General features: G+C 37.0%; 1 long non-coding RNA gene across 3 annotated transcripts in view; it reads left to right on the forward strand.

Annotated features, from left to right (window-relative positions):
• Positions 1-2,804, forward strand: part of LOC125155834 (uncharacterized) — a 31,776-nt gene extending 28,972 nt beyond the window's left edge. For all 3 annotated transcript variants that reach the window (XR_007148370.1, XR_007148371.1, XR_007148372.1), the window contains exon 4: positions 2,697-2,804. This is a non-coding gene — a long non-coding RNA (uncharacterized LOC125155834). The remainder of the gene's footprint in view (positions 1-2,696) is intronic.
• The last annotated feature ends 22,166 nt before the right edge of the window (positions 2,805-24,970 follow it).

Below are 24,970 nucleotides of genomic sequence, written 5' to 3' on the forward strand. Positions count from 1 at the left end.
CACTGAGCGTGGAGTCTGCTTGGGATTCTCTCTCTCTCTCTCTCTCTCTCTCTCTGTCTCTCTCCTTCCCTCCCTCTCTCTCTCTCTCTCTCTCTCTCTCTCTCTCTCCCTCTCCCTCTCCCTTTCCCCTTCTCCCCTGCTCATACACACTCTAAAATAAGATAAATAAAATAAAAAAATAGTTCTCCTGGGATTTTGAGGGGTGAAAACTGACAGCTAAGTGGTACATGGCAACTTTCTGGAATAATGGGAATATTCTACATATCGTTTGAGATGATGATTATGATTATATGCAACTGCCAAAATATATTGAATAGCAACAAATCCATAAGGTAATTATATATAAATATCTGAACTTAAAAAGTAATGTATGTACAATATATAAAGAAAAATAGTATCTATTTCATTGATCTTTATATAAAGTTCTTAACACAGCTGTAGATATATAAGTTAAGTCAGAGCTTAGCCCAGTGGCTGACAAAATAACCAAAATATTTTATTTTGATGTTATCTTAAAAATGGTGCCTCATTCAAGGAAGTAGGCTTGTATTGTATAGGTAATTAAAAAAAAAAAAAACTAAATGGAGGGACAGAGTCACAGATGCAATCCTTCCTAGCAACTACCATCCACATTCTCTTAAAACAGAGATCATTACCCCTGTCTTGTGCATAACGTCGTGGGAAGTAGAAATGAGAATTCAAATTAAGTGTATTATGAACATTTCAAAGGCCTAGAGAAATGTTTGGAATCATTAACAACCACCAACCTGGCATCAGTGAAGCAACTGTGATTTTGTTTCTGTCCATGTTGCACCTGTTGTGAAAATTCTGAAGAAGTAGGTTAAAGCATCCCCTTTCAAAGATACAACTGAGCTTGAGATCCAACCTGACATGCTTTGTCTGGGAATGGATGTCTTCCACTTGTTTCTGGAATCAGCAAGGCAAGTTGCTGAGGGAAATATAAATTCCCAATTGGCCTTGCAACAGCAAGATTCAGTCTCAACTGGAGAGAGAAGTGGAGGAACAAACAGATGCATCAGGATTTATGATTGTTGAAGGTGAAGACCCTCCACTGAGGACACTTAAGGAAATTACTTTTTTGTTGTTGTTGTGAACTTGCCCCCTTCCATTGTTATCTCATTCCTTATCCTCAGTGAGTGTTAGAGCCCTGAAATGTTCATCTTTTATGGTTTGGGTCATTTGTGCCTTGCACAAATATATAATACAGATTAAATTTCTTTGCTTTATTTTTCTTCAATCAGTCAAGAAAAAAATAATATCTTTGTATATTTTCAACTTAAAACACTTTATCCAAATTTACCTGAAGGTTTCATTCGACTATTATTGATTTAATACAATTCTGAAATATATAAATATATAAAGATCCTTAGAATAATGCTGAGAAGCAGTATTATAGACATCATCACAAAGCTCTGTTCTCTAACAGAAATTTTCACAAAGAATGTTCTGGAAAAACGAAACAAAAAACAGTTCTGTAGAAAGTTCTGTGGGAATACAAGTTAGGGACATGCCGCACTCCTCAACCTCTCTATTCATAAGGAAGGTGTGTACAAATATGACGTACAGGTCCTTTAACAAAGGACTTTGGGGGTGCCTGGGTGGCTCAGTCAGTTAAGCATCCAACTGTTGGTTTCGGCTCAGGTCACGATCTCACAGTTTATGACTTAGAGCCCCATGTCAGGCTCCACACTAAGGTATGGAGCTTGCTTGGGATTCACTCTCTCTTTCTCTCTCTCTCTGCCCTGCCCCTCCCCTCCCCTCCTCTCTCTCTCTCTCTCTCTCTCTCTCTCTCTCAAAATAAATAAACATTAAAAAAAGGACTTCAGATAATTTGAACATGGAAACTTTTTCTAAGAAAGCATTCGTTAAATATTGGATAAATACTGAATCATTTCACTTGGACCTGGATCTGTGATACTTTGTGCAACTCTGTGAGTAATGATCCTGAAACTTCCATATAAAGAGAAAACTTGGAAGTGGGTTCACAGTTTCATCACGACTTTGATTATTCATTTTGTAAAAACAACTAATTCATCATTTGATGCTAACTTTCCTGGAGCTTATTTCCCAGGGCAGAAAGTAAAAAAGATCGAGCAAGGATAGATACAGAGGCAAACACTTGATAGCTTTCATTTGGGACTTGGAGGTATTTGGGCTTCGGTGAGTTACATTGTCAACAGTGAAGTGAAGATTATGTTTGGAGACGGAAAGTAGCTTCCTGCATTTGAACACTCATTAGCCTTGGAGAAAGAAAATGTGGGTTTTCTCTGAGCTTTGTGTGACCTTGAGCAATAAAGTTTACTTTTTTTTTTTTTAATCTGGATTCCCATGTGGAAAATACAGATGATAGAATCTGCCCTAGCAATTTAGGTCTGCAGTGGGGATAATATCCAAGGGAAAGGGTGCATTTAAATTTGTTTAGAAAAATCCAAAACACTGTCAAATGTGAAGTATGATTAAGATATAAATTTCAAAGGCAGAGAGGTTGGACATATTGTCGAGAAAGAAGGTCAGAGACCAGGAATGGCTGGCAATTTTCCCAGGAAGTATATAATTGCTGCTCCTTTTCTGTCACAGCCTTTCTCTTAACCCTTTGGGAGGGTGGCGGAGATGTTGGTTTAGAAGCTGACAAAATGGCCAACAGCTGAAAAATGCACTATTTCACTTCTTTTCAGGCTTAAAACAATCTGAGAAGTATCCCTGACCCTCTGGGATTACCAAGAAATTCAACAGAGAGAAACATAAGTGAACCACAAAGAAGTTCAAAGAATGTGAATTTCCAAGAAATTAAAAGAATTTATTAGTGAACCTTACCATTCACGTGCGTGAACTTAAAGACACTTTGCTATTTCCAACAAATGCATGTTATATTTCTGCACATATGTAACTTGGATATCAGCTCTCTGGCTATCTCAAATCTTTTACTATAATGAGGAGAACCTTTTTAGTAACATTTGAATTCAAAAACCCCAAAAGTTCACCCTAAACACACTGAGATCTGGAGAGCTTACATTTTTCCTCATTCTTCCGTACTCAAATTCCCATCTTTATCTAAACCATTCATCTCTCTTCTAGGCCTTGCTCTTTAACCCCTAAATGCTACCTCTACGGAATGTGAGCCGCAATTGAAAGTTTATGTGCAATAAGAGACTTAAATTGAGTTACCTCATGGCAGATAAGTTTAAATGTTATATGTAGACATTGCAGCTTCAGACATTTCCCTGAAAATATTCACCTCCTTAGAAAATTTTCATGGGCTCTTTCTCTTCTCTGGGCCACTATGAACCCTGGCTCTTTTATTCTCCCCAAAGGGTCCCCCAGAAAAGAGGTAAATGATTTGTATTTTAGCATTAATGAAAATAACAATTTACTATAATTTAAAATGAAGATTACAGGCAGGAAGAAAGTGCAGTTTAAGTATTAACTTGATTCTTCTCTCCCAAAAGATGGTAATGGGGAGATGAGAGCCTAAAGGAACATATGGTTGTCTTTGCCTTCCGAAGCTTATGGATGAGCTAAGAGTGTAAAGCCACTAAGGTAAAACCCTGGAGGAAATGGCCTTTTGCTAGCTGAAAACTCTTTTTTTTGGTGGGGAGGGGAGTAAAGTTAGATCTTGATACGATTTTATATAGACAGGGAAGGACTGGATTTCTTTGTATAATAAGGTAGAAAAGGTGTCCTACTTTGTAAAGCTGAGTGCTGGGTAAATGTGTATTCACTTTATTATTCGTAAATATGTCTGTATGCACATTATATTTTGATTTCTAAAACAATCCATTTAAAAAACTGAGCCATTTTCCCCAAACATAAATATATATAATATTTAAATTATATTTTTAAAATTTTTCTTAAATATATATTTAAATAAATATAAATATAAATATATATTTTTGTTGATTCAGAAAGGAACAGCAGAAAAGCTTCACATCTTAGTGGACCCTTGCCTGCATTCAGGAGTGAAGAAGGTTGAGTTCTAGTACAGACTCATAAGATAAGAAATTGTGACCTTGAGAAAGGCATTTCTCTGAAATTTATCTGTGAAACAGGGATTATATTTTCAAACTGGGAGGGTTCACCAAATTCAGATTCTTATTTTGTAGATAAAGAAATTGAAGCCAAGATTGATTAAATAACTTGATCGAGAACAAGGGTGTTCTGATCACAAAGCCTCAGGTGGAGCCCGGGGCCCAAGCTTCCAGTGGTCTAGCCACTGAACAGACTTAACAGAAGCACCTGTGGGGTCTACCTATCAGAGCTTTGTGGAATCCAAGGTGAATGAAATATAATTCAAGGATGATGGTTCCTTCGCTCTGAGGGCAGAGTTGTTACTTCTTGCTTAAGTGAAGAGTTGTTACTGTTGACCCAAGATGGGCTTGCATCCTGGATCTACGTGTTTCTTTTTCCTGACATTTTCCCCCTTCTATTTTTGGAATTAAATCAGTATTAACACAGGTTTGTTTCAGAGCTGAAGCAAGTTAGTCACCTTTCTCTGGTCAACAGTGCCATCTGGTGGACACCTAAAAAATCTCTGCATTTGCTTAGAATTGACAGTTCTGGGATCCTGAAGGTCTTCAAGCCTCAGGCAGGCAAATCCAAGTTGCAATTTTAAACAATGTGAGAAAGACACAGTGCTTACCATGGTGTGGGAGTTCAAGAAACAGAAAGAGGATTATAAATTAAGCTTTAGTAATATCAACAGAGCTTTCAAGAAGCTAGAAATCACCCAAAGAAGTAATTTTTTAATGGACTGCACTGATATTCCTGATTGCTCATGACTCCCTAAGATAGTATGTCTAATTTATGTCATAAATAAATTAAAAGCACATTTTATCCTTTCCTTCCCCTTTACTCTTGTCACTACTGAAGCAGATAGCTAAAGATGGGGCAACTTTGAGAAAATGAAAACAGAACAAAATAGCAACAGCAACAACAACAAAAAGAAATCCCTGTTAATGTGTAGTTTCAAGGTTCAAAAAGCCCAAATGCTTGTGGCAATAAAGAATATTCAGGCACAAATGTGAAAGAATGATCCAGATCCAGGCAGGGAAAGCCTGGGTGGGCAGGCAGGGATGGGGCTGTTGGGAAATGTGGAAGGAGTAGAGGAGATGAGGGTGATGAGCTTGTCAGGTTCACGGGCTCCACACTGTCACAACGTCCAGGGAGACAGGCTCAATCAGGAAGCAGCCTCCTCATATGTCTCAGCTGATGCTGCTGCAGAGAGTTTTGTGGAGATTCTTTTGCACTTGCAATTAAAGAAGCAGATTTTTCCTGTACCAACAGAAGCATGCAAGACCACACTCTTGAAAGGTCAGGGGAGCAGGGCCATAAGGACAGTGACCTTGGCAGTCTCAGTCATGGACTGATGACATTAAAGATGAGATGGTCCCTCCTTTCCACCTCCCTACCACAACAGTACTAAATAAACTGTGATGGTGACCTTTATGTGTCACGTTGGCTGGGTCACAGTACCTGGATAATTGCTTAAGCATTCTTCTAGACATTTCTGTGAAGGTGTGTTTTAGATGAAATTAACATTTAAGTCAGGAGACTTTGGGCAAAGCAGATTATCTTCCACAATGTGGGTGGGCCTCCTCCAAATCAGTTGAAGGCCTTAATAGACTAAAGTTCCCAGAAGAAAGGGAATTCTGCCAACAGACTTCTTTCAGATGCAAACTAGACTGTGTCTTGGGTCTCCATCCTGCCAGCCTACTCTGCAGATTTTGAACTTGCACCTCCATGATCATGTGAGCCGATTTCCAAAAATAAACATCTATGTATAGAGATAGATACACATATATGTGTACACACACACACACACACACACACACACATCCTATTGTCCTATTAGTTCTGGGTTTTGTTTGTTTGTTTTTTGAGAGAGACCGTAAGTGGGGGACAGGGGCAGCGGGAGAGAGAGAGAGAGAGAGACAGAGAGAGAGAGAGAGACAGAGAGAGAGAGAGAATCTCAAGCAAGGTCCATGCACAGCACAGAGCTCAAATTGGGGCTCAATCCCACAACCCTAGGATCATGACCTGAACTGAAATCAAGAGTTGGACGGTCAACCGACTGAGCCACCCAGGCTCCCCTGGTTCCGTTTCTTTGAGGAACCCTGACTAATGCATAGGCTCCCAGAGATTAGACAAAACTCAGGATAAAGCATACTTACATGATACGGGAAAGAGACTAATTGATAGTAAGATCCTGTTACTTCTGGTAGAATGGAAGATTAAAATAGAATTAAGTTGTTATACAGAAAGAAAAATGAGCAATTTGTTTATACACTGAGGTGCGAGTCTGCTGCATCAATGAGAGGAGAGTCATGGAGGAAATGTGCTTTTATGCTTGCCTAAGAGAATCCAGGCCAGGACTGTCAAGTGCTGGTTATTGTTGCTTTTCTTCTGTAGCACTGACAGATTTCTCAGCAGCATTGTTTGAAAAAAAAAAACTATTTAAATTTTTGTAATGTTTATTTTTGAGAGAGAGAGAGACAGAGTGCAAGTGGGCGAGGGCAGAGAGAGACAGAGTGCAACTGGGCGAGGGGCAGAGAGAGAGGGAGACACAGAATCCCAAGCAGGCTCCAGGCTCCGAGCTGTCAGCACAGAGCCTGACATGGAGCTAAAACTTGAGAAGGGTGAGTCTTGAGACTCAGTCACTTGAGACTGAGTCACCCAGGTGCCCCTGCAAAAACTATTTACATATCATTTTCATTAAAGTAAATATATAATGCAAAACTAATATGTAAGTTTCTAATAAAGCAAAAATTGTCTTTAATTGAATATCAGAGTGACTACAGTACATCTCTATTCGTCTTAAAATACAAACATTTAGAGTGCATTGTTACCAGATACATGAGATCTGTTTTTGTTTTTTTTGTTTTAGATCTGTTTTTGTTACTGAGGGATAAGCTAGTTATTACTTTGATGTGAAAATTCGCATTTAAGAAGTTGCTTTATTTTTCCCACATGGCTGTTGACTCAGAACAAATGATATTTTGCCAACAATTTTTAATTCATCCATGCTTTATTTTTAGATTTGATATTACAAAAATCTTTCTATCTTTGCTTTGACTTGCTTGTTACCGTTATTTTCCTAATCAACTTTTGACACAACTCAGGAAATTTTTTCCAAAGTATGTTTTCAATTTATCTTAAAAATATTCTTTTACTAATAATTCAAAGACATTTACCCCAAATGCATGTTTAATTTGTGTGTAGGTCATGTGTCTATCAGAAAATAGCTTATATTAGCTTTTAAAACAGAAGATATCTATATCAGCAATATATAGCCCAAAACAGATCTACTGTCATTTTGATATAATGCACCTGTTTACCACATCTATCTGGAATAAACAGAGTGAATAGATTTGGCCTGTGGACCATCTGGGCAGTGAGTTACCTAAAGAAACAGGTCAATAGCATTGTGACAAAAGTCACAACCTGGAGTAAAAGAGGTTGTAAAGGGTCTCAGGGACCTCTCTGCCAGAGGTAATGCAATACATCTTAACACTTCAGAATTGTTGGATGAGATCCTTTTGAAGTATTTTACTAGAAAAAACTTTAGGAAACATTTTTCCTTTCATCTACCAAGAAAGGTGACAAGATAATATATTATCTCAGTGGTTGAATAACAGTAAAATTTTTAAAGCATTTTCATATGCTTTATACTTATGCCCACCTATCCTGATATCCAAAAATCTTTAGAGTGTGTTCCAAAAAAAAAAAAAAAGAAAGAAAGAAAGAAAGAAAACAATGATAATTACCTTAGCTTGAAAAGAAATGAAGGAAGATAATCTACCCCCATCTATATCTACAAAAATAATAAGTTTAGGTTTGACATCCATATGAAATAAGTGCTCGGTAATCAAATATGCAGTGAAAACGACAGGGTATTTCAAAAATGTTAATGGTTTTATTGTTTTATATTTTCAGAAAACTATTTTAGTCTTCTTTTTTAGTTATCTTTGTTCTATTTTACTTCCTTGAGGTCTAGAGCATTTCAATTCCATCACTGGATCAGCCACATAAGCTCACAGATCCCTACCCCAGCCGGTCCTCTCTTAGGGGTCAAAACAATTCTCATCAGGTGTCTCTTCCCACTTAGAGTGGCTTGGAAGTTAAGTCCTAGTGCTGGAGTCTGGTATGTGGAACCTCCTCTTAACAAAGCAAATTGTCTTTCCTTGATGCCCAAGACAAAAATGATGACCAAACCACCTAGTCTCAAAATAGAACCCATGTTTTGCTGTACTTTAACAGAAAGGGTGTGTTCATGAAGATACCATATACCACTATAGGGAGTGTCTGTGCTCCAGTCATGTCTGGTAGGTCCTGTATTTTTTTTTCCTCCCATTCGTAATATGCAGCCATATGAACACTCTGTGTCTGTTTCAGTTGGGTTCCCGCCCCCCCCACCCCCGTCATCCTTAAGTGGCTTCAAAGAACTTGCCAAAGCCAGGTCTCCATGGCCCTTTGCTGAACTCTTTAATTAATTGTTTCAGTCATATAAATGTTCAACAAAAGATCACTTCTATTAAATACTCATATTATTAGCCACGGGTACCTTCATCTAGAACATAGATAACAAAGTGAGGAAAGACAAGCTTAAATTGTAAACTAACCCATTAGGTAGCTGAGACCCACACAGGCCAGCACAAAAGGGGGTCTTCCTTCTCACTAGGAAGGGGATGGAGAGACGACTCAACCTTCCCAGCCTATTTATTCAATGACTATGAGAGCCATTGAAGAAGGAGAAAGAAAGAATTGGTTTAAAATAAATAACATTTGGAGAGTCTCAGCCTGTCTTCACATATCTTTCCTATTACTCTGGCTCTTATCATAACATGTCTTCATCCTTACCCCCTCATCCTAAGGCAAGTCTGGAAGGCTAATACAGATTAGAAGTCCTCTCCTTCACCTCCAGCACGCAGAGGAGGACTCATCAGGGTCAGAGGGAATGGGGCAGAACTTTGGCCAATCACTTCCCTCCAGCTGCATCCTAAAACTAATCCCACATCGAGAAGGAAAGTAGTGAGTTGGATAAACGACAAGGTTACTGGAGGAGGGAATAAGGGAAGAAAGCATTTTCAGATTTGAGAACTGAGGTCAGGTTCTGTGATGCTCATTCAGTCATTGGCTCCCATTCTGAAGACAAAACACTAAGACCAGATCAAATTACTAAATGTGAACTTTAGGCACCTCAGGATGCTTACACTGAACTTGCTGCAATTGTCTAGATGTGCTTGCAAACTTGGAAGTAGAGCTGTGTGTCCGTCCAGTGCAGTTTTGGGCATCATTTTACCAATGGAAACAACTATTAACATGTGTTTTGTAAGGGCACAACTGTGACTGTGTGACACACACTAAAATCAGAAACTGAATAATTTAAATTAATTAACCTCATTACATGATAAACACTGTTCAAGGAGCTGAGAAGGATGCAAAGAAATATGAGTGAAGATCTGTTCTTCACAAGATTAAAACTCTTAAGGAAATGAGCAAAATGTTCCAAAATGGGTAAACTGAATGATTCCACAGCACTGCTGTGGGGTTGAGGTGATGGTACCGAAGGCAATGGATGCATCTGAAAATGCAATGGTAGAGGAAGAAACAAATCATTCTTAATAGCGCATAAGACATTTTCAGGACATATTCAATTTGGAAACAATTCCTTTTCTGCCAAAAAGCATAAATACACATAAAGTTTCTCACCAGATTTACAGATATCTATAGCATGTATTTTAAGAGAGCATATTGGGAGAGGATGAGACTTATTTAATTTTTTAAATCAGCCAAGATACATGTGTAACAGCTTACTCACTGAGAATTAGTGCTCAGATGTGGTTTTTTTTTGGGGGGGGGGGTCTTAAATATTGTTTTATCAATCACTTCATTTATTTTTCTATCATCAGTTTATTTATTTTAAGCCTTAGTGCTATTTAAAATTTACTCCCTGCTTTGGGTCTCCAATATTAGATTTTTCATTTTCCTGTGGGAACACAATGCCTTTGTTATGGAAAGGGCTGTTAGAGTGTCGTCTTGTAATTATAGGGACAAAAGGTAAGCCTTTGTCCTTTGTGGTGCTGTGGGGATGGGATTTTTTTTTCTCCATGTTCCCTTCAGGTACAGAGCATCCCTGAGGCAGATGGACCCTTGAACTCTCCTGTCCCCAAAGCCTGGTTGTGGCTCTGAAAGCAGGCTCGGGAACTCTCCTGAGGTCAGCATTTGCAAACAGTGGATGTGCTGGCCCAGCTGAGTCCTCCTACTCTTGAGCCACAAAGAAGACTGATTCTTGGACTGGGGTAGGCAAACCTTGTGGATCTTGGAAATTTGGGCAATGGGAAGCCCTCTGGTATTAAAAATTGCTTGTACTTTTAACGATAAAGGAAATAAGGTCTTGTCGCATACTCTAAGCTAGTAAAAGAGAACATACTGGCTATGTTTTACATGTATCAGAGTTGATTGCAAAACAATTTGGAACATGAAATAGTAGTAGTAACTATCATGCATGTGATGCTTGGCTAAAGCAAGCCTGCCTTCTAAATTTTTTATATTTGTTTCTGAATATATGCTTAGGGAAATTTCTGAAAGCTTGTCACTAAGATATTAAAGCTGGTTATGTCTGGGAGGTAGCCTATAGGGTGATTTTTAGTCATAGCAAAATCACACACAGTTTATGCAAGTAGAAATAAGAACCATTGTAAGTCTATAAAGCAGTTTGTTATTATGTTTAGTATTACAAAAATGAAGATTCCACATATATAAAGTATAAATATTTCTATATATGATATATGTGATGATTCTCAGTTGATTGGACCTACCCTTTAGTTACCTATATATGTTTACTCAATCCTCACAACAATAGTATGACATGAAAAAAACATGGCACAAAAGAGACAGAAAGGTCTCATGTACTTGATGACTGTTTGTCTCTCCCAGGTGACTAGCCCTGTCCCTGATTGCTATCTTGCTTGCTATGGATGAAAGGTCGGGAGTCACACCAAGAAATGAAGGAAGGTAGACTAGTTGCAGAGCAGAAACCTTAAAATGCCTTAAAATGGATTAAGCATATCTCTTCATGTGACTGGCTCTATAACATCATTATTAGTTAGAAACAGCATTGTGTTCAGCTAAGAGAAGTTGGCACTATATTTGCACTTCCTTTTCCCCATAAGCTGTATAAGTTAGGTTTGCAAATATATTCAAAGTTTAGTCTTTGTCATATCCAGGGTTTTGTTTAATTTAGAGGGATAAATAATCAAATGTTGACAGAAATGAGCAATGCTCCATTCAAAAAATCTAATCTTTCTGGCCTTTGTTAAAGAAACATCAGGGAAAATTGATGACCATGAAGATTTATATTTATTAATCTAAGGAGATTTCTTTCTAGCGTTGGAATCATAATAGTTATTTGAATTATGGCTGGATAATGGAGACTGTTGAATCATGGAGTCCCCTTATGGTTAACACTCATTAATCATTTTTATAATTAAAAATATATTCCTCAACTCAATCTACTTTTCATATTTAAAGAATATCTATCAGAATGAACCTTTCCAGATACCCAATATGGGAAGTTGTTTTTTTTAAGTGACTAAAAAATGATAACAAAATATAATTTTTTTAATTAAAAAAAGAATGGTGGAGAGAAGGGAAGTCTAGTCAACTAAGCCTCATCGCACATATATATATAGAAGTATAATGTCTTATATATGTGGAAATCTTTTATTTCATAATACTAAACAATTTACATAAATTGTGTGTACTTATTAAAAAACTCAAATGCAAAGTACTGTGAAGTAAAAATCACTCTACATCCTACCTCCCAGACATAACTGAGTTTAATATCTTAGTGACTGGTTTCAGAAATTTCCCCAGGCATACACTCAGAAACAAATCTTGCTCACAGAAACACTCACAAAATTTCCATACTAATATGCTATTGTGGAAATAATCGAAGACTACCTAAATGAGACCAAACAGAGGTTATTTATTCAGAACTCACAGGAGCAAGGGATTCAACCACCATCACTTGCATTTGGCAGAGACTCAAAGGCAGAGATGGGGAGATAATGCCTTACGGTGGGAAGAAGAAAGTTTCATATGTGCTCTTCTGGGTGATGATGACTGGCATGAGGAAGGTGGAGGGACTTCTAGAGCCCCCTTCTGTAGGCTAACTAGAGGAAGGGCATGTTATGTGATTGGTTAGAGGAACATGTTTTGCTTTCTCTGGATGGTTCAGAGTTGGAGGTGGAGGTAAAAAAACAGAAAATTTTGCAGTCATGGACCACGCCCTCCCTGTTCGGGGCTATTGGTTGCACAAGTGTGGTTTGGCTTCTCAGCTGGTGGAAGCTTCCTTTGATGCAGAGGTTGAAAGTCAGAATTCTATTATCACATATGGCCTGGCCATTGCCTATCCCTATATTAAGTTTCTTACTATTCATGATTTGAATTTAACTTAAAATGTTCTCCTTTAATAATAGGTTCAATCAATACTTCCTGATAACATTATCATTAATAGCTAAATATTATTTCATTTCATAGATGTGCTATACTTTCATACCTATCTTAGAGATATGCCATAATATAATATCAGCCCTCTTTTTAATGTCACTTGAATAATTTCAAATTGCCTGTATTTTAACAACAATGAAATAAACTTCCTTGAAGATAGTTATATTTGCCTTTTTCCATTTATATTTTAAATATAAATTTTCAGACATTTTCATGTATGGAATCTGAATACAGAGTACTAAACTGTTCTCTAATTAAAATGCTTATTAACTCCCTATGTGGATGGAAGTGACAGATATCACTAACACTGTCACTAAAAAAGATTGCTAATCCTACAGATGGCAAATGTTCATTTATTATGAGGTTGAATATCTCAAGTTTTTGTTGACCATTTGTATTTGTTCTTTTCTCAATTGTCAGCTCATGTTATTTGCCCACATTTTTATTGATACAATCTATTTTCCTTCTGATTTATGTGCTATTTTTCACGTAGTGAAATTTTTTCAACTTCTCATTAGTCTTTTAATTTTTAAATGGTGTTGTGCTTTGTTTTTACTATGCAAAGTGCTTACACTAATGGCATTTGGAAAGTTGCTAAGATTTTATGCCTACATATTATGGGTGATGGCCAGATGGCATTGTTGTCTTTAGAGATAGTGAGTACCATCAGATCTAAAATGCTGACCTTTATTTTTATTGTTGTGATTAGAAAATAAACTCATTAAAAAACACAAGAAGAATAGTTTCCAAATTACTCCACAGGGAGTAACCAAATACTTTATTTTAATAATAAATATCCGAATACTTGGCTATGCTATATCACCTGCTTACACAGATTATATATTCTTTGTTATACTCAACTTCTGGCATTTTCTCAGTTTAATCTATAATCCTTAATTTACAATTATATAATCCAGGTGAACACTAACCCCTCAGGCTTTCTTCCACTCTTGCTGAGAGGATCTTAATTAGCTAGTTGACTTATGCAAGTATAGACAGTTGAACAGCTTTCCATTAATGAGCTCTGAGTGAGCAGGGCCAGTGGTTCTTTTTCCAATGGGGAGGTCTCCAGCAGAGTTTGAGTGTCCTTATTCTCCATCCACAATGGACCCACTCTAAATTCTCTTCAATCTGGTAACTAACAACTCCCCCCCAAGTGTCAGCAGTTTTAATATTGGCTATAAATTCGAATTACTATGGAGTATACAAAAATTTTTCATATCTCATTCCATTACCAGAAACACTAATTTAATTGATCTAAAGAGACCCCAGCATCAGTACATTTAAAAAAATCTCTCCAGGTGATTCAAATGTTCATCCTGCACTAAAACTCATATTAACTCATTTTCCCCTTACCTTTTATTAATATGCCTTATATATTATACAATTTATCTTCCACAACATACTTGCCAATTTAAAATGATTGCAGCATGAGTTAGCTCACTAACTACATCAACTTTTTAAAATATTTGCTTCTCTTTTGAGTGATTTTAAATATAAATGAAAATAGCTTATAATGATTAAGCAAAAAAAGTTTTCCTTCAATATTTAAGTCATCTAGTGGGACTTGATTAACTTAACATTCATATTCTTATATTCAGAAAGATTCATAAATATTATATCTAAAAGGGATCCTAGAGATCATCTAATTATACTATTATACTTTATCTATAAGGTATCTGAGACCCAGAATTAATAAAGTGATTTTTCATAATGCTGAGCGGTTGTTAAGTGTTAGATTTTGGCCTATAATAATCAATATTTTGGTATATTAGTTCTCAAACACAGTATAAGAAATCAGTCCAAAACTTAGCAACAACAGCAACAAAACCAACATGCATTTATGACCTCATACATGTCATATAGTGTCTTTGGGTCATGAATTCAGGAGTGGCTGACCTAGTTATTTCTGGCACACTGCACTTCATGAGGTTGCCATCAAGATGTTGCTCAGGGCTACAGTCATTTGAACGCTTGACCAGGGCTGGAGAACCTGCTCCCAAGCTCACTCACATGGCTACTGTCAGTTAGTTCCTTGTCACAAGGATCTTTCTTTCATAGTGCTGTTTTAGTATCCTCGTGACATGACAACTGGCTTACCACCAAAATTCTTGAGCTAAGAGAATAAAATAGGAGCTACAACCTATCAATGAAATAGCTTTGAAAGCCATACTCCATCAAATTTGCAATTTCCTATTAGTGACACAAGACATTTTTATTCACTGTAGGAAGGGAGTACACAAGGGTGTGAATGCCAAGAAGTAAGACTCCATTGAAAGCCATCTTGGAAGCTATGTACCACAGGTATCTTCGCACATCATACAATTTTAGCTCATAAGTAAATCATAAATTTTAGGTCTTTGGCAGTGCATTACAATTCATTAAGTTTTTACCACCACTAATATATTTCATGTCTTATCATCACTTGATATTTCATTATTTGACAATGTGTCATCTAGTAACAAGTTCAAAAATGTAGCTTAAAAAATATAGTTTCAATACTTTGTGATGCTTTAACAAAATCTGCTTTGATCAATTGATATTTTTTGACATTTACCTTAAAAAGATGTTTTTTTTCAGAGACCTGAGAATTTTAAATTTCAAATTTTTATTTTTCTAATTTAAAAGAATTTTTTAAAGTTTATCTCCTCAGAAGACATATGCAGTCTTTTCTTTCTTTTTTTTTTTTATGTAGTCTTTTCTATCCACAAAAAGTAAGATTATTTTCTCAATGATCAGTATACATGATCTATATCAGCACATCACCTACATCCTAGAGATGAATCAATTCTCATGTTTGAGATTGCCATGAACTTTAGGAATGAAGCAAGATGTGTATTATCAGGTTTTTTTTTAATGTTAAAAAGAATGTTAACATTTTATAATTTGGGGGTAGAAAAACAATTTTTAGTTAAAATTTACTTTAAAGAAAAAAAGTGATATTTAAAATCAGTCCTTAAGTAATGTATAATTTCAAGAAAGATGAAATCTACAATACTGATAGAATGATTCCTTTCTCTTATCTCCTACCACTAAAAATATCTGCTATGCCCTGAAAAATGAATGTAAGGAATTACATGATGTGAATGTCTTATTACTTATATAATCACTAATAGCTTATTGAAATAGGACCTTAATAACTACTCTGGCAATTTTAAGGTATATTAAACTACTCAAGTAATTGTAAGCTAATGGTAATAGACATTATGTTATTACTAAAAGTAAGACAGAAGTAAGGACTCTCCAGTTCTTGAGCCAAAATCTACCCTCTGATGAGTTTAACATAGTTTATTATGAGTTTAATATAGCTTATTCTTTTCGCATAATACTAAAATGAAGCATAGCTTTAAATGACTTTAATGGCCAAATCCTTAAAAATTCCAAGGTCAGTTATCTTTATAAGGAAGAATGATGCAGGTGTGTCTGTCTGTGAAATGTGTCTCAATGTATTTTTCATCTGAGTTTCTGAGGCCCTATGAAGACTTGGCATGCCTCTCTTCTTGGAATACTTTCAGCTATTCATTAGTTAATTAAGTCCATTTCATCCCCAAAAGTGCCTAAAGTAAGTAACTCTGGCATTTGTACGTAGGGTTTGTATGGATTAATATATGGGGTGGAGGACTCTATGTGTGTGTCTTTGATGAGTTTGCCTCTGTTCTTGGTCTACATTTCCCTAGGTCTACCTGTGTCTTTCTGAGTTAAACAATTTATTTTTATGCATCAGTATTATACCTCATCTCATCCCAAAGAAGATTTGAGGCAGCTGCATTACCCTATATGCACAACTTTCTGTATGTCATGTATGTCTCTACCTCTGTATCTTCGCTTTTGTCTTTCCTTTTCTTCTTCCTGCCTCATTCCAAGACACAAATAACCCTATATTTAATCATTGGTTCTTCTTTTCATAAACTTTATTTTAAAAACTTTATCTCATTATTCATCATATGAACTTCCGCAAAGTCTTATCATCAGTTCTGCCATCTGTTTCCAAAAATATGGCTACCCTTTTAGTGACTGCAGGGCACTTTAGCACCACCCTCCACTGAGTCTCAAATATATCACAACTAAACTTTGCAGAAGTATGCTTCTTAAATTTCAGATCACAGCTCTGGTCTCCCCAAGCTATTCAGAGATCTATTGCTGAAACTGAGGGCTAAGTCTATTTCTAAAGCAGACCTCTTAGTGGTGCTGTTGGGTTATGGGTCATGCCCTTCCTCATTACCTTTTAATGAGTATAGGGAAAAATGGGTAATCAACACAGTTGCTAGTTAGATTGACCAAAACCCTCTTTCATAAGCTACGGAAATAAGATTTCTGAAAATAAAAGATGGGGGGAGAGGAAGTGGTTAATATTTTTAAAGACGTCTTGGGCTCCAATCTCCTACCCCTACTGAATTACTCGTGTATATGGGTAGCATTTTGTAACTGATTAAAAATAGCAATGAATTTTTTGGCGACTCTTTCATGGAAAAGTAGATTCTAAATCTCTTCTCCTTTAATCTGGCTTGGCCTTAGTGACTAGCTGGGCCAGAAGAATGCATTAGAAGTAAAAGGATGAGATTTCTGAGGCTAAGATACAAATAGCCCTTCAGTTTCCTTTTTTTTTTTTTTTTTGAGTATTGTCTCTGAAATATTTTACATGGGTCATCGTGTAAAAAGTTAGACCAATTTCCCTGAGTCCACCATGTTGGAGAGGCCATGCTCTGGAAAACCATCCCAGCTGAGCCTTGCTTTTCAGTCTCCCTACCAAGATTCAGGATATGTGAATTAAGCCATATTGGGACCAACAGTCTAGCCCATTTACCAGTTGAATACTAATGAGCAATATTCATAAATTGATGTGCATAAAATAGAACAATCAGCCAACTAAGCATGCCTAAATTCCTGACACAGATATGAGATACAATATAATGGTTGTTTTAAGCCAACTAAATTTTGTGGTTATTTTATAGAAGTATGTTGCTGGAGCACCTTACTATCCTACATTCTACAGGTTCTCTCAGTCCCTGACTTGCAAGTAAAATTTCAAATCCTTTCTTGATTTCCAAACAACACAAGCATCCAACACTCACACGTCTAATTTTCCTTCCTATGTACAATCCTGGTGCAAGGGTGAGGCAGGGAGGGAGAGAGAATGAAGATAGTTATCAATTCCTGACATAGTTTACATGTATGACTTTTTTCAACACCAAATTCTATGAAAAATCTACTTGTTTCTATTGAGATATTTGGAAGCTACATTTAACCTATTGGTCTCTCTATGACCATATCTCTTTATGATCAATTCTTGTTGCTTTGGCCTATACATTAACTAGGTTCCTTCTGGTTATCAAGTAAAAATTCTATACTTAAGCAAACTGAAAAAGAAATTACTATACTGAGTTTCATATAATACAGACAATAAATATTTGTTTATTGATTGAATCTTTAACTCAAAGGTCTCTTTCAGTAAATCTTTATATATTTTTGTCTGTGCTTCAGGAGTAGAGCAACAGAACATAAGGATAGTTGTGATAAATGAAAAAAGGAGGGTTCTGCCATTTTCCACTACCAGAGATTTCTCCTTGTTACTGAAACCTTATATAATTTCAAGAAAAGAATTCCCCAGAGGTTACTTTTCAAACATGGCTATTTTTGTTAAATTATGAACAACAGAAAGAAAAATAGCTTAGAGGCATAGTGCATTCCATGGGACAAATCTCTTCACATCTAATAAACCCCAATGGAAAATATATGCATTTCTCTAGGAATGTATATATGTACATATCATGGAAAATTATTTTCCACTCAGAGCCTCATATTACCAGGACACTTTAATGGGTACCTCCAGGAGTACCATTCACATGTATTATTTCATGGAGCTGTGCTCCAGACAGTGGCATTCACACAGACATTAAATGGAGCCCCCAAGCCAGAAGTACTTCCTTGAGTTACCTTCTCCCTATGTGTCTTACTCCTTCCTATCCTCTTCCATCTATGCCTTCTCATCACCTTCTGAGATAAGTTAATAGTCCTTAGCTTGTACTCAGAAAAAGTACTTTCATTCTCTGCTTTGGCAAGCCCTGTTTTGGAGTAGACTGGGATAATTTTTCTTATCAAAAGCACTGATAGACTCAATATTTTGGGAAATGCACTTTTCAGTGTAAAGCATTTCAGCTACCCTTTACCTAGTGCAGACTGAGAGTCAGGGGGATTCCAGAGCTGCTAGCTTTAGGAATTACTTCAGCCGTTTGACTTGAGCAATGCATGATTTCCATTTTTTTTTTTTTTTTTTTTTTTTTTTGGTCTGTGAAGCTTACCTCCAATGAGAAATATTTAAGCAAAGGTTATACATGTGGAGGCATTCTTTTGAATAAAAAGAAATACTGGAGTCAACATTCCCCATGTTGTTAGTGTGATCCAAATGTCACCAAACTGTTATCTCTGAATTACCTGCATTTTATGGCACTTTTCCGTCTCAGATTTGGGATTAGCAAGAAACATAAGTCATCTGGTAACTTAATTAATATTAAGATAATACATTAGAGGATTCTATTTAACCATTGCTAAAACTTGGCTCATAATGAACCTACCTCTCAGTTGTACGATGCCAAAGTGAAATGCCAGAAACAACTACCTTCTATTCAGGACTGGGAGCCTCCCACTAACAGCAACTAGTTGACTGTTGTGAGTGCCTCAAAGTCATCAGACTCTGAACTTGACTTCTAAAAGTATAAGAAGATGGTGAGGTAGGTAGAAGGTAAGATATCACACACACACAAACACATACATACACACACACACACACACACACACATATGCACACAAACATACACACACATGCATGTACCGGGTTTGTTCTATTTGTCTCATTCCTTCCTCAGGCAACTAAAGTCTACACTGAATGTACTTAAGATCAAAGAGTAACGTTCATTTTGTACAGGACACTTTACTAAGCAGTACAATATCCTACAACATCCTAATTTCCTCTAGCTCCACACTAAATTTTATTTAATTTTTTTAATGTTTATTTATTTTTGAGGGAGAGAGAGACAGAGCATGAGTAGGGAAGGGGCAGACAGAGAGGGAGACATAGAATCTGAAGCAGGTTCCAGGCTCTGAGCTGTCAGCACAGAGCCCAACACGGGGCTTGAACCCACAAGCCACAAGATCATGACCTGAGCCAAAGTCACTTAACCAAATGAGCCACTCAGGCTCCCCTCCACACTAAATTTTAATGCCTGTGGAGTCACCCTAATGACATTGCTGGGAAGTTCTATTCCTTAATCATATACTACAGCTCAAAACTGGGCTATTTCCTTTCTCCATTTTTCTGCCTCTACCTAAGATAATGACTGACCTGGTGACCCACAAGCACTCTGGGTGTGGCCTCAGAGTGTTGACCATATCTCCGAGGACATTTGCCCTACACATTTGGAGTATCAAATTACCTTAACCTCTTTCATGGGGCATATTTTATTGACTTGACAATAGGGTAGACAAGAAAAGTAGATCTACATGCTAATTCCCGTCACTGTAAATAATACTTAAACCACAGTCTGCCTATGCAGATATTCATCATTAGGCATTGGTGAAAACATTTATTGTCAGATTTCCCAAGATGGTCTTTTTCTAGGTCCACCACCGGAGCCCTGTGCATGTAGTAGCTATCCCCCTCTTTCCCCAGGATGAGTGCCTGAGTTTTGAGTATTCTCTCCCTCTGTCACTATTTTCTCTCCCTGGTTTTTGGCCTCATAATGTCTTCATTTCTCAAACAAACAAAAATCATTCTCTCATCTCAATTTTATAATGCAATATAATGCTACATTAAAGCTACATTTTTATCAGAAAAAAAAAGGAAAAAGTCTATGAGAATCATTAAAGTCTGTAGGTCTGGGAGAGTTTACTGCTTAAATATTTCCTGAGGGTAAATATTTTTATGCCTTACAGGGAATGTAGGAGAGGCAAAGTGAGTCCAATATGAGAAAGAAAAAGAGAAAAGCCAAACAGCTAATTTCTCCTAATATGTTGGCTGAAGTTCTTAACAACTGTACCTCTGAATATGACATATATCAGAAGTCTAAACTCCATTTACCTGTGCCAAAAATTATGCTTATTTTTCTCTTTGTTACTGAACAAAGGGTCCATTATGGGCTAAATTACACTTCCTAAAATTCATGTTGAACCCCTGCTACCACAGAATGTGACTATTTGGAGATAGGGCCTTTAAGAGGTAATTAAGTTAAAATGTGGTTATTACAGTTGGCCTTCTTCCAATCTGACTGGTATCCTTATAAGAGGAGGAGATTAGGACACCAGAGACGTCAAGAATGCATAGTCACAAAGATAAGGTCACATAAGGGCACAACAAGAATATATCCATCTGGAAACCAAAGAGGGAGAGGCCTCAGGAGAAACTAACCTCAGGAGAAACCTGCCAACATGTTAATCTTGGACTTCTAGCCCCAGAACTGAGAGAAAATAAATTTATGTTGCATAAGACACCCTGTCTATGGTATTTTGTTATGACAGCCAAGCAAATTACACAGGGTCCAGGGGAAAATACTCTTTCTAAAGTCTAGGTCTCATAGATATCTAATATTTAAAAAACAAAAGAGAGAGAAGAAGAATACAGCAGAAGTTTTACATTTTTGGTCCCAGTTAACCAGTTCCAAGAGAGAGACCAATTTCCTCATTAAGAGGAAAAGTTTCTTCTTCAGGAAACTACAGCAAGGTCATGGCGATGAGTCATAAATGCAATGTTGTTCTTTTCCTTCTCTTTCCTCTCCTGGAAGGAACATTTAAGTACACATTTTCTTCCTTTGATAAAATTCATCTAAAACACTTTATACCCCAAACTTACACCCATAGCAGAAGGCTTCTCTAAGAGTGCAGATTCTTGAGCAATTCTTACCCAACCTCTTACCCTAGTATCCTGTTAAACCTTAGGAAAGCTTTTCAAAATTTACCAGCACTGCTCAGGTAACAAAATTTAATTATGTAAAATAGATGATAAAATGTTAAACTTGAATTCAGGAATTCAAGGTTGACTTGGAGTCTAGTGAATCTCCCCAGTAATCATTAAACCTTGGCTTTGTACAGAATTTCTCTATTGCAGCAATTTAAAAATTTTTATTAAGTTTAGATGAATCCTAAAAGCCTCTTGTGTTTTCATAATTCCACATCCCTTAGCCATTGCAATTATTAAATTTAGTTTTTTTATCAATGTTCATAATGTTCATTCTTCTGTTAGTATTTGCCTTGTAGTGATGTGTACATATTTTTCTTTGATGAATCTTTAAATACAAAAAGGAAAGCATCTCTTTACAACTGCTCTAACATAGCAGTTTATTCTTAGAATATCTCAAAAGCACGAGCTGCTGTTATCAACTTCCTCCAGTTAATGTCACCTCTGCCAGTCATACACCACCTCTACAAAAACTGAGCATGTAATCGTCACGCCCATATCTGTTGAGAGGACAGGGATGCTGGAATATCTGTCCCTGGGATTATAAGCTGCTTTTAGTTTTCCATTTTTAGCAGAATGAATGGTGAACTTTGAATGATCTCATATACCTCCCCTGAGAACTAGGCTTTAAATTGGCTCATTGTTAATATAACCCTTTGATAAGAAAGCATATGATAAATTTGAGTTTATGTATACTAGCTAACAACTGATATGTATTGCCCTACCATTTCTTTCTCTCAGTAGGGAATCCCATGCTTAACACTAAGCTTAGTTTTATCAACATAACCAGTAAACGAAGGAGAGAGTGAAAAGTCTAGATGATAATCCGAGTCCTTACAGAGAATGATGTGCAGAATTCGGCACCTGTGGAGTATCTTCTGGCCTGCGAGGTGCTAAGAAGGCCCCAGTTGCTGCTGACCTGTCTGCAGCTTCCTTTCAGAGGGTCATTGCTTTGTACGTGGGAGGCCTTTTTAAAATCCTATGATAAGCACTATCAGCCAGTACCACTTCACCATCTAATTAGCCAAGTAATGTTTTCCAAGGAAGTAGAAGAGTGGGAGAACAGCGAAAGTTGTTTCATAGCCTTGGGGGAGGGAGAAGCACAACATGTAGCAATCATGGGGACAGCTTGAGAGAGGAGAATGCCTCTTGTTATGATCCCAACAGAAAAAAGAGAGACTCTTAAGGAACAGGTAAGAAGACACAATTCAAATAGTTTCCAAGAGTAGACACTACTTGTGAAGTTTATAGTCAAATAATCAACATGCTATGATACCACTACAATCTGCTTTTTTTTATATTACTCAATCCATTATTTGTTCCATTTTTCTAAGTTCAGTGGCAGACTTGTCAAGAGTGGGGTTTCTGCAGCCTTCCTCATGAGAATATGAGGAGCTTTTTTTTTAGGAGCTTTTAACATCGTGTGATTATCCCTCATGTAATAGCCAGGCTCTAAACATTATGTCATTCTTATTATTATACTCTGAAATACCCTATTAAATGCCTCCTCTCTTGTCTCAATATTTATAGCTTCCAAATAATTGCAAATTATCATGCTCTCCCAAGTAGCCTAAAGTAACTGCTCAGCTCTGATTTAATACCTTTCAGTAGTTGAGTGTAAATCACCTTCTTTGCCCGTTAACTTTGAACAGGTTTGGAAAACTATGAACTTATGCAAGGCATAAAATGAAAGAAATAGTCTGACATACCTAATTGGTCAGACATCTGTCTTTCAGTTTTAGTCTCTTTGCTTCTGGTAAAACTGAGGAGGAATTCACAGCCACCTGGTGATCCTAGCCCTTCTAAATGAAGAATTAAGACTTTATTTCCTTCAGTCAACTCATTAAAGACTTGTGGAGATTGATTTGGTAGCAAAGTGGCCCCTCTTTGAAATGTTATATATTTTGTCTTCCCAAGGATCACACAAAACTCGACTTGCCAAGAGGGCAGCTGCAGTGTTCAAGTGACGCCATCCCACTTAGCTTGGTCACAGCTGGGACTCTCATAGAAACTGTCAAAGTAGCAAGTTGTCAAGATAGTTGGAGAAGCTCCCTGCTGCTGCCATGTGTCCTTCTGCTCTAGTTTTCTAGCACAATGAAAATGTCAGCAATTTCTTTTACACCTGAGAGAGTAAGCTTCAAATTATTCTTTTCTCTTGTTTATTTTTTGTCACCAATAGGACAAAGACCTGGTAGTGTAATAGAAGAGTCTTAGATTTATTCTATTTGAAAGATTCTTGGAATCTATTGGCTATTTTAATTGTGTCTGAGCAATGAGGCTTGTGAAGGAGATTGTGAGGAACATCCCTGTCCCTCCCAGATTCATACTAGAACTGGACCAGAAGGGAACCCAGTGAATAGTGTGGCACCTGGTAGCTATGGCCGCGCCACTGCAGGTAGCAAAGAAATGCTCATGCCACTCAAATGTGTGTTCCAGCTTTTCTCTCCTGTTTTCTTAGAGGACATATGAGCTATGCAACAATTGAGTTAATAGCTGCCAACCTCATCACTTCTTTGCCTAGAAACAGCAGCACAACTAGTACCATTTGCTTTAGTTGACTAAAATAACTTTAGAAATTATTGCATCCAACTCTTTCACTTTATGGAATGAGAAAACTGAAAGTAAGAAGGTATTTACTGAAGTTATATCATAAATTCGTGCCAGACATGGGGATAAAAGACTAGTTTGTTTTTCCCCAAATTCCATACTTGATTTTCTTACATAACTGAGTGACTCTACCCACAAAGAAAAAACGAAACAAAACAAAACAAAAACTCTCTATTACAGCACCAAAGAACTGTATAGCTTCTGTGTTGTTGGGGGTTTTCTCCTCCTCCTCCCCCTCCTCCTCCTCCTCCTCCTCCTCCTCCCCTCCTCCTCCTCCCCTTCCTCTCTTTCTTCTTCTTTTTCTTCTTCTTCTTCTTCTTCTTCTTCTTCTTCTTCTTCTTCTTCTTTGTCTTCGTCTTCGTCTTTGTCTTCTTCTGTGTTACAGGAGAGAAAATAATGCAAAAACATTTTTTCAACATATCTCTCTAGACTCACCAAAAAGAAAAGATGAGTTACTATCAAGAATGAAGAATACCTTTGTCTCCCAAAGAAGTGTCTCAGGTTTGGGAGTTTGGCAGGTTTTATGAGTATAGAAGGAGAGATTAGGTGGGTTAGTATTACTTTGGCTTCTTCCAGTGGAAGGAATTTCTGGTAGATCCAAACAGTATAAGACAGAGAGGAAAGTTGTAGGTATCATAATTGGGAAAATTGCCAAATGCCTCATAGCCATTTGTGAAACTGCTGCAGTAGATCTTATAATAACTAATCATGTTAACTTCTCCTATAGTGTATTATATACAGGAGAAGAAGCAGTTAAAATTTCTCTCTGCTATGGAACTTAGGTTTAAGTGAATTGTGTGTGAAATTGGCTACTTAAGGCTCAAGTGGCAAATAGAGCTTTCAATCTAGAACCTGACATAAAAGAAGTCATTAGCTCTTTCATTATTG

Source organism: Prionailurus viverrinus, chromosome F1 (assembly GCF_022837055.1).
Source record: "Prionailurus viverrinus isolate Anna chromosome F1, UM_Priviv_1.0, whole genome shotgun sequence".
Taxonomy (NCBI): Eukaryota; Metazoa; Chordata; class Mammalia; order Carnivora; family Felidae; genus Prionailurus; species Prionailurus viverrinus.